Source organism: Triticum dicoccoides, chromosome 2A (genome assembly GCF_002162155.2).
Source record: "Triticum dicoccoides isolate Atlit2015 ecotype Zavitan chromosome 2A, WEW_v2.0, whole genome shotgun sequence".
Taxonomy (NCBI): domain Eukaryota; kingdom Viridiplantae; phylum Streptophyta; class Magnoliopsida; order Poales; family Poaceae; genus Triticum; species Triticum dicoccoides.
The window spans coordinates 38,645,345-38,656,969 of NC_041382.1; positions in this window are offsets into that span (position 1 = coordinate 38,645,345).

The window sequence follows — 11,625 nt, forward strand, 5'->3', positions numbered from 1 at the left end:
GCCGTCGGCATATATATGCCCAGGAGTTACCAGGGCTTGCCACGTGGCACATCTATGCCTACAGCAAAGCCGTAGGCATATATGAAAATCTATGCCGACGGCTTTGCCGTAGGCATAGCCCTGCTGCCAGGAGAACCCAGGAGCTGCCACGTGGCAGAGATATGCCGACGGCAAAGCCGTCGGCATAGATTCATCTATGCCTACGGCTTTGCTGTAGGCATAGCCCTGCGACGTGGCATTGTGTGATTCGTCAGCGCTTTTGACGGCGCCGTCCATTGCCGTCAGACGAAAAACACTGCCGACGGCTATACTATGCCGACGGCTGACATCAGGCCGTCGGCATAGGTCCCTATGCCGACGGCTATACTATGCCGACGGTCTGACAAGACTACGCTGACGACATCTACGCCGACGGGGCTATGCCGACGGCAGCCGTAGGCATAGATCTATGCCGACGGCCTAGGGGCCTATGCCGACGGCCCGTGGCCGTAGGCATAGCCCGCGAGTCCGGTAGTGTCGGGCGGTGCCCCGGTTGTACTAGGCGCTCCCTGATGAGGTGCTGACCTGTGTGGTACCGGGATACATCGTTGGTCGGTTTTCCATCCGCCTATCGCCTAGTACGGTTGCGCAGGTCGGTAGTCCCTCGTCCCGCAGAAGACAACAATGGATGTTGCTTGCTCCCCATGCGGGGGGCAACCATGGGTGGATGGGAGGGTCCCCCTTGCGGCCTTGCCCTCTACTGTCAGCTTCAACTAGCGCTTGTCCATTTGTGGTGGCGCTTCTCGTGCTATGAGCCCCCCATGGGTTACTGTCTCGGTCTTTTTCTGGTTATCTCTTTCTCCTCAAATTTCCATGAACTCTAGTTCACTTGACAGGAGCCGCAACCATACACGACAAGAGCTGCAAGCAGCCATGGCCGAGCTATGCGGCCGTCCATGGCGGGGTGTTGCAGAGGGGCGAAACCACAATGGAGATGGACGGCGGGTCAGCGACGAGGGAGACGGATGGCATTGGCAGCGACGCCCGGGGGAGCCGGCAAGCTGGGCGGCACCCTCTCCTACAGCCGCACGAATCCGGTGCACATTGAGGAAGAAAGGGAAGGGAATCAAACGGTCCAGCACAGTTGGATGTGGCAGCTCGCACGCGACCGGGTTGAAATTTGGGCCGGTCGGCCGGTGCCAATAAGGACAAGTATTTTTTTATATTCAGTGTTTCCTTTTATTTACTGTAAAATCAGATGCACCTGAACACAGAGAAGGGATAATATCTTCCATGTCAATGCATTTGCCTCACAACGCAAGGGAAAAGCAAAGAAAATAAAGCACGGGGAAGATATTCCATGCATGCAATTTTTTTAGAAGAATAGGGAGGTCTCTCCCCGATTCTATTTCCAGAATAAAAACACGTATTCCATGCATGCATGCATGCAAAAGGAAATAGCAGGAATATCTTCCATACCAATGTTATGTAGGACTGTGCATGCATGCAAAAGGAAATAGCAGGAATATCTTCCATACCAATATTATGTAGGCTCCTGATCGAGACCCTCGCCGTCGCCGTCTCCGCGGACCATGCCGCCGCTGCCGGACGAGCTTCTCGAGGAGGTCTTCCTCCGCCTGCCGCCGGACGAGCCCGAGTGCCTTGTGCGCGCCTCCCTCGCCAGCAAGCTCTGGCTCGGACTCCTCACCGGCGCTCGCTTCCGCGGCCGCTACAGGGAGCTCCACGGAGCCCGTCCGGCCACCATGCTGGGCTTCTTCTATATCTGGCCTAAGCACCGCGGCCCGGAGGGGAAGGAACCTGCGCCATACCCACACTTCGTCTCCGCGACGAAGTTCGCCGCGCGCATCCCCGACGACACCGAGTGGAGGGACAGGGACTACGCCGCATGGGACTGCCGCCATGGCCGCGTGCTCTTCGGGGAGAGGGACCGGGGGCCCGGGCAGCTCATTGTCTGGGACCCCATCACGGCGGACTGGACGGGCCTGAACGCGTCCAGAGACTACACCGAGGCTAGCAGCCGTGCCGCAGCGGTACTGTGCGCCAGGACCGGCTGCGGCCATCGCTCGTGTTATTGGGGCGACCCCTTCCTGGTGGTCTTCGTCTACCTGTTCGACACCGTTGCGCACGCGGGCGTTTTTCAGGACACCACTCGAAGACGCGTCGAGACGTGCTTTGGTCTTAATCTCCCGTTTCATGCACCCATCGAGCCAATGCCCCCTGTCCTCGACGGGGACGCGCTTCACTTCATGCTCGCGCATGATAACGATGTTCATCCTGTAGGAGTTCTCAAGTACGACGTCGGCTCAGATCGCCTGTCATTGATCGACGCGCCATGTTCGTGGTCTATCACTGCCGACGGAGGATGGCATCTTGGGGTTTGCACACGTGGATGGGTTAACCCTCTACCTATGGTCAAGGCAGATGGGGTCCGACCGAGTTGAGTCATCCATCTCAAGGAACTTCTCCCAATTCAAAATCCCGAGAAAAGAGTTATTAGGTTGGTTGGATCTGTGGAGGGTAGTGATGTCATTTTCGTGGCCACGGACCTTGGCGTCTACCAGATGAAGCTCAAGACACTACGGTGGAGAAAGCTATGGAAGAGTGAAAATTTCCGTGCTTTGTTTCCGTACATGAGTTTCTACGGTCCAGAAGGTATATCTATACCTGTATCTCCTTTTGTCATCTTGAAACAATTCTTATATAAGTAATAATGTGTCAGTTAGTGGAGCAAGAAAAGAATATTTAATGTTTAATTAGATCAAGAGTTATATTTGATGTTTCAGTTAATGATATATATAGATTGTGTGCTGAAGCAAACTTTGGGTGCTAGTAGAAATCTAATGTTACATATCTGAGGTGTTTCTGTCAAGAAGATTAGAAGCATATTAGAAGGGGGAATTACTTATGTGGTATGTGGGTGGAGGTGGAGGTTCGTTTGAATCTCTAACTGGTGTTTGTGTTCTTCAAGGTGCTAACTTGTCTCTTGATGAACCAGAGTTGGCAGAATTTGCCAAGATGGAGGACGAAGCGATTGAGGCTGAAGTAACTGAGGATGAGGATGAAGCAATTGGGGATGAAGTTACCGAGGATGAGGATTAAGCAGTTGAGGCTGAAGTAACTGATGATGAAGTAACTGAGGATGAGGACGCTATCTAGCTAGTTCATACTCCCTCTGTAAACAAATATAAGAGCGTTTAAATCACTATTTTAGTGATCTAAACGCTCTTATAAAAGTTTACAGAGGGAGTAGTTATTAATTATGTGGTGCTGTACTATGATCCATATTCAAACACCAATATAATGTTGCTAGTGCTATGCACCTATGCTATTTGCTGACTAAATATTGTATTGTTTGTCTGCCACCTATGTTATGTACAATATGGAACTTCTCAATGTTTGATTGTGTCTTATTGGCTCTTCGTGCCTTATTTTAGTCTTCTTGGTTGTTGTCTAATAGTGCCCAGATCAATACTTTATTGAGTTAAATTTCTGAGTTCTCGCCCTTGATTCTACAGGTCGTGCGGCCATGCCTGAGTTGTTCTGGATCTCATTTATTTCTAAAGCTTACATTACCTATATTTGCAATTTCGCATGCAAGTGATTCTGCCAATTGGTATACTAAGCAATTCTGCCTGACAATCTTTTGAAATATTTTAGGCATGTGAGAAAGGACGGATGATTACTGTAATTCCCTTCACTTCAAAGGTGCAGTGTGTATTTGCTTGCAGCATTGTCATTCATATGACAAATGCTGCCTGATATTATTAATGTGTCAGGACTAATACTGCGCTTATCTGCATATTCGCGAACCTTGCCAATCAAGTATAGCATAGCGTCCTCCAAACCCGTGGACAAAGGGAATTCGTAGCCAACTTGCTGAGCTCTATAATCTGTCAAACCTGGAGATGAATCAGAAATTTGACATCGAGGTTTTTGTCAACCTTTTCTGGTTGAATCTGTATCTTTTGTTCTGCTGTTACAATGTATAACTGTTACTATTGTTTGCGATTCTAGGTCTTGTTTAAGAACCTCAGTGTGGACATGAAAGATGTATAACCAACTTCCCTTCTTAAAGATTGAGGACGTCAAGTTGAAGGAAACCCAGATTTTTCAAACAAAGATTATGAGTACCCCTTGGCCTGCTAGGTGAGGGCAATGGGTTGGATCAGGCTAAGCGCATGATCTGTTCCAATATAGTATGAGCATGTTCATTTCTACCTTCAGCGCAATATTGGCTGGGTTCTTCTCTCGTTTGGAATTACTCTCATGCATAGAGTGCATTTGCTTGCACTGAGCATAAATATTATATGACTGCTTCTGGAAGTATGAACGTGTTTTACATGATACAGTTACTAGGTTTACCAAAGTCGTATAACTGTTCTATCTATAATAGTTATCCTGGCTGTATAAATACTAAGCACTTCTCCACATCTAGCATATTTCTATTCCCCTTGATGTTAATAATTAAGTGGATACACATATTCATCCACATATAATAGAGTATGAGATATTAGAGTACACCAAAATATAGAAGGTTTGATTTCCATGTGCATGCACATCTCTACTGGTCCTTGTTGGGCTTTTGTTTTAGAATTTGGAGATGTAAAAATCACTACGGATCATTGGTGGTGTCAAAAGCTGGTCAATTGTTCCTCCGGTGGTTGATGAAGTTTAGACGAACATCTTATACCACCACCAAAACTTGTTAACGAATCAAGAGGCTTCTTTTTCTCTATATGTTGGTACCAAAGATCTAGAGATTTAGTCCAAGCTGACTGGTTAACATAATCCGCCTTACAATGGAACAAGCAGGACAAAATTTAGGTGGAAGAACCTCTGTATTGTGTGATGTCGAGGGTGGAGAAGGATGGGGGGCCAGCATGGATGAAATTGTGGATATATTTTTTCGGAGTGGCTGGTCTTTTTTTTTTAAAGAAAGAAAACAAGAACATCATGTTTAAACACAACTATCACCTCTCAGGACAAAATATGACTTGAAAACTTGGACCAGATAAGTATGTGGTTCAGAGAAGAATTATAATACGAAAACACTAACGCCTACACGTGTGGCAACATTGCAACTCGCCCACACGCCTGGATCATCGTCCAGTTAAGTTTGCACGAATCTTGACACACCGAGGCAGTTTCCGCGTGCCACGTATGACAAGACCGGTCTGTGGACGTTGAAGAGGTCGCCCACACGCCCCACAACACACGGTTGTCAGCTGTGTTGTGTGGGCGAACTAGTTTCTGCCCACGCGGCCACCACCTAGTCCACGCGCGTGTGGGCGAACTGCTTTTCGCCCACACAACAATCATACATTGTTGGATGGCAACTGCAGTTGCACGTACATGGCAACTATGATTCGTTTGCTAGACGGCAACTGCAGTTGCGCGTACGTGGCAATCAGACAAACATACATGGCAACTGTGATTAACCACACGTGGCAACTAGGTAAACACACATGGCAATTATTTGTTTGACCATATGTGGCAAGTAGTTAATCACACATGACAACTATGGTTTGATTACACGCGGCAGCTATCATAAATTAGACATGGCAACTATAGTTAACCAAAACAGAGAGAGTTGCCATGCTTTTACAACCATATTTGCCATCCCGGATGGTAACTAAATCATCATTCCACGGGTACCTAATATAGCTGCGCCAGTACGTGTGGGTATATTTGCTTCGTGCCACACGCGCAGGATGGGGATGAGTAGTACTTGTTGGGCGTGTGGTACGAAGTAGTTGCGCCCACACGTGTGGGCAATTCAATGCCTATTATGCCACACGTGTGGTGGATATCGGCGTCCTTATAATAACCTATGTGGTGTCTAGTTTTAAAGTTTTTTCGCCTCAAACCCAACATAAGAAATTAAGTGTAGACGTAAACAGTTTGAGAGCCACAGAAAAGAAGTCATTGATGATGTTATCTACTTGTAACTATCCTGTATGCTAACCCTCGATGAGAATTTGTGGTAAAGACAGTCATTCATATTGCATGTCAATGGAAACGTTCACAATGTCTGCCAACCGTCAATCTTATCGTTTCTCTGTTTTCTGAGCTGGATATGCATTATTGTAGACTTTTTGAAAATTTCACTAGTGTGCTCTCTGGTATCCAAGGCATCTGGCCCCTAGCCATGTTTTTCTTTGATTTCTAGCATAAAAATATCTATAACCGTTTCAAAAGACCGCCATTCTCTAAGTCAATGAACTTTATCTAACAAAACCAGTTAAGTTATATATTTTAGAATATACAACTAAAAGTTTATTACCGGCCTTTTTTTTTGGCTAAGCACTTTGGCCCACACCATCTTTCTATTTTTGTATTATAATCATAGAAACCTTCCCTTTCTAATACTAAGAGAGATTCTTATCAGCCTTGCTAATCCCAAGTCGCGTGAAATTCTCTTGTGTCTTAAGTTCCGAAAAAGGCAACTTCAGTTTAGTGAAGAGTTGAACTTAGATGCACTCTTATTTGCAAGTTAATATTCTTCAATATTTGTTCCTAATCTGACGAAATTGCCCAGTTACACGTATTAAAACCCGTGTGCAACTAGAAGTTTAGAAACATGCAAATTGTATAGTGCATATTTTTCTATGAACCAAAGTTGTACACTCTTAAATCATGGTCTGCAAACCGTGACTTAAAAAAATAAAAGGGGAATATACCGCGAAAATACCAATTACACTTAGTCTCTACACTTACAAGATGTCACAAAGACATCCAGTATGCACACAACCAAAGGAAAAAAGAAAGATCCTGCCATAGCGATCAACTCCTCTCAATAGCAGCACACCTACCACCATCTAATACAACACCCGGAAAATATAAAAGGTCTCCAAAAGCAACGCCTTCAAGAAGGGAACAGTGCAAAAGCGTCGTCGTTGCCCGATTGAAGATTTTAGGTTTTCACCCTGGAGAAAGTCCACACTCTCAAAACAATTCCTTCAGCAAGGCAATCGCCAGGCAGAACCAATGAAGGCTAGACCTTAGGTTTCACCCCGAAAGTTGTTGGAAATATGCCCTAGAGGCAATAATAAATTGATTATTATTATATTTCCTCGTTCATGATACTCGTTTATTATCCATGCTAGAATTGTATTGATAGGAAACTCAGATACATGTGTGGATACATAGACAACACCATGTCCCTAGTAAGCCTCTAGTTGACTAGCTCGTTGATCAATAGATGGTTACGGTTTCCTGACCATGGACATTGGATGTCGTTGATAACGGGATCACATCATTAAGAGAATGATGTGATGGACAAGACCCAATCCTCAGCCTAGCACAAGATCATGTAGTTCATATGCTAAAGCTTTTCTAATGTCAAGTATCATTTCCTTAGACCATGAGATTATGCAACTCCCAGATACCGTAGGAGTGCTTTGGGTGTGCCAAACGTCACAACGTAACTGGGTGGCTATAAAGGTACACTATAGGTATCTCCAAAAGTGTCTGTTGGGTTGGCACGAATCGAGACTGGGATTTGTCACTCCGTGTAAACGGAGAGGTATCTCTGGGCCCACTCGGTAGGACATCATCATAATGTGCACAATGTGATCAAGGAGTTGATCATGGGATGATGTGTTACGGAACGAGTAAAGAGACTTGCCGGTAACAAGATTGAACAAGGTATCGGGATACCGACGATCGAATCTCGGGCAAGTATCGTACCGATAGACAAAGGGAATTGTATACGGGATTGATTAAGTCCTTGACATCGTGGTTCATCCGATGAGATCATCGTGGAGCATGTGGGAGCCAACATGGGTATCCAGATCCCGCTGTTGGTTATTGACCGGAGAACGTCTCGGTCATGTCTGCATGGTTCCCGAACCCGTAGGGTCTACACACTTAAGATTCGATGACGCTAGGGTTATAGGGAATAGATATACGTGGTTACCGAATGTTGTTCGGAGTCCCGGATGAGATCCCGGACGTCACGAGGAGCTCCGGAATGGTCCGGAGGTAAAGATTTATATATGGGAAGTCCTGTTTTGGTTACCGGAAAAGTTTCGGGTTTTATCGGTAACGTACCGGGACCACCGGGAGGGTCCCGGGGGTCCACCAAGTGGGGCCACAAGCCCCGGAGGGCTGCATGGGCCAAGTGTGGGAGGGGACCAGCCCAGGTGGGCTGGTGCGCCCCCCACAAGGGCCCAAGGTGCCTCCAAGAGGGAAGGGGGGCAAACCCTAGGGCAGATGGGCCCTAAGGCCCACCCCAGGTGCGCCTCCCCCTCTCCCCCTTATGGCCGCCACCCAGATGGGATCTGGGGGCTGCCGCCACCCCTGGGGAGGGAAGCCTAGGTGGGGGCGCAGCCCCTCCCCTTCCCCTATATATACTTGAGGTTTGGGCTGCCCAACACACACGAGTTCTTGACCTCTCCCTGGCGCAGCCCTACCTCTCTTTCTTCTCATATCTCGCGGTGCTTGGCGAAGCCCTGCTGGATCACCACGCTCCTCCACCACCACCACGCCGTTGTGCTGCTGCTGGATGGAGTCTTCCTCAACCTCTCCTTCTCTCCTTGTTGGATCAAGGCATGGGAGACGTCACCGGGCTGTACGTGTGTTGAACGCGGAGGTGCCGTCCGTTCGGCACTAGGATCTCCGGTGATTTGGATCACGACGAGTACGACTCCTTCAACCCCGTTCTCTTGAACGCTTCCGCTTAGCGATCTACAAGGGTATGTAGATGCACTCTCCTTCCCTTCGTTGCTGGTTTCTTAGATTGATCTTGGTGACACGTAGGAAAATTTTGAATTTCTGCTACGTTCCCCAACAAAAGTCACTATCCGACACTCAAGGAGCACCACCAAAAATGAAATCTGCCGGTGTTGCCGCCTCCACTTACCACTGTTGCTCCTGAGAGTTATCTGACACCTGGCTGACTCCATCGCATCCAAGGCTCCGTTCATCTAACTGATCCTCCGATCTCGGCCACCATGACCTTCTCCACCGCTGTCTTCATCATGGAAATCAAGAAGCCGACATGAACCAAGGTGTCATCGACTAATCGAGCTTCGTGCCACGCCCTTAGAATCTCATAGGCTGATATGGGCGTGCAGGACCGGAATCTAACCACTACTAGGAAAAGGGCTACTAGTGGCGCACCAGTTTTGCCTACTAATGGCGCACTACTGGTGCGCCACTAGTACCACGCCACTAGTATATTTTAGTAATGGCGCACCACAGGTGGGTCATTAATATCCCACAGGTGCGCCATTAATATCTGGTATACTAATGGCGCACCACATGGAAGTGCGCCATTAGTAACAATTTTTTTTATTTTTTTTTGTTTTTTTCTTAATCTCAGGTCACTATTTCACATATGAGATATCCAACACATATATATACAACAAGTATCCATATAACAATCATATCCAACACATAAGTTTCATCATATATACATACATAGCCAACACATAGTTCCATCGTTACATATTACAAAAGTTTCACATTGTTCATCATCCAACACCGTTATCCATCAATTCACAAAAGTTTCACATTGATACAAAATAAAAACACAAATGGAAAAGAAGCACTCCATCCATGAAAGCTTCCGTGAATTAAATCAAATCCGCAAAATGATAAACAAGAAGTTAGAAGAAGAAGATGAAGACTAGAAGAATACTAGAAGAAGAAGAACACTAGAAGAATACTAGAAGAAGAATAAGAAGAAGACTATAAGCTTATTAGAGCCAACTTAGGTAAAATGAAGCTAACCTATGTCATTTTGAAAAAGAAGAAGAATAAGAAGAAGACTATAAGCTTATTATGTAAACTTGATCATTTTGTGCTAACATAAGTAATTTTGGAGCTAACCTATAGGAAACTAAGCATATAAGCTCTAAGTTAGCATATTAGAGCCAACTTAGGTAAAATGAAGCTAACCTATGTCATTTTGGAAAAGAAGAAGAATAAGAAGAAGACTATAAGCTTATTATGTAAACTTGATCATTTTGTGCTAACATAAGTAATTTTGGAGCTAACTATAGGAAACTAAGCATATATGCTCTAAGTTAGCATATTAGAGCCAACTTAGGTAAAATGAAGCTAACCTATGTCATTTTTAAAAAAGAAGAAGAATAAGAAGAAGACTATAAGCTTATTATGTAAATTTGATCATTTTGTGCTAGCAGCATGGTAGAAAGAAAAGAAGTTAACATCTGAATGTTTCCCGTTCTTATTTAATCAAACATTAGTAATGTCTAGCAGCATGGTAGAACGAATTCAGCCCTTATAGGCAGAAAAATAGCAGCAGCAACAAAAACAGAACAGCCAGTAGTGCAAGACCAGATCATTTGCACTGTCCAAATGACCAAGAACAATTGGATTTTACCCAGTTAAAGCCACCACAAATGCACAGGTTTACCTATGCATTTGAGCAACTAAAACTAGTTAGAAAATCCAATAGCTAAGCCAACTAGAGTGCCACAAATACAGAGAGCAACCAAGTTAAATTAACAGCCCAGAACCCTAGCATAAGTTAAATTACACACACACTTAGATAGCCAACAACACCCAAGTTAAATTACACACACACTTAGATAGCCAACATCACCCATAGGAGCATGTATGCAGCAAGTTCAGTGAGCAAGATGACCACCACAGAGAGCCATCACAAATGACCTAGAGCACAGCAACTGGCAACCCTAGATCAAGATATAGCTATCACAGAGAGCACCAAAATTAATTGATGCTCATCTGGAACATACAGCCAGAACTAGCAGGACTACCAAAGCATCTAAAACATGAACTAGGGCTAGATCATAGAGAGAACAGAGAGAGGAAAGGAGGAGCTCACCAAGAGGGGTTGTAGCCGTAGCAAAAACTCAGCCACACCAGTGCCACGGTGTGACTACCAACACAGCCGGAGCTCTGCTGCAGAGGAGGCTCGTACTGGACAACATTATCCACCATTAGCATATATTGCAGACATATACTGGACAACATTAATTTGAGTAAATATTGGATCAACAAGCAGTCATGAATCAAAAAGCAACCACGATCCGAACTCTCTCTTTCTCGGCTGGACAAATACATGAGTAAAAAAAGTTCCAGAGCAGAAGACATTGCCAAGAGATTTATTATTAAAGTAGCTAGCTAGGTAGCACCTTATCTGTCTCTAGATTGTTATTAGAAAGAAAAATGACGCTCCAGGCAGGCCACATCATTAAATTAAACTAGCTACCACCATAATTAAGTAGCAAGCAGAAGCTGAACTGAATAATGAGCTAGAATTGACGCAAACATGTTTCGTTGCTGCTAACATGTACATTTGCTCATCTGAAAAAAGTCAAACTACGGTTTGTGAAGATTTGCCCCCTACAAGCATTATCACAAACACCTATCAGGCAACGCAAGTGAACTCGAATACGCTCTGGGAAAATCACGCGGCAACTACTCGTCAAGGAACAGCCATCGTTGCATACATCCTTCTCGCAATACCAGCCAATCTACTACAGCAAGCACTCATCAGACACGTATTCTTCTAGAATAAAAAAACACTCATCCGACAGAAGAATCGGGAAAACTGAAATTGAACGGGCAGAGGATGCAGGAGGAAGGGGGAGGGAAGGGGGGAGGGGCGGTGGCTAGGTACCTGCCTATGGA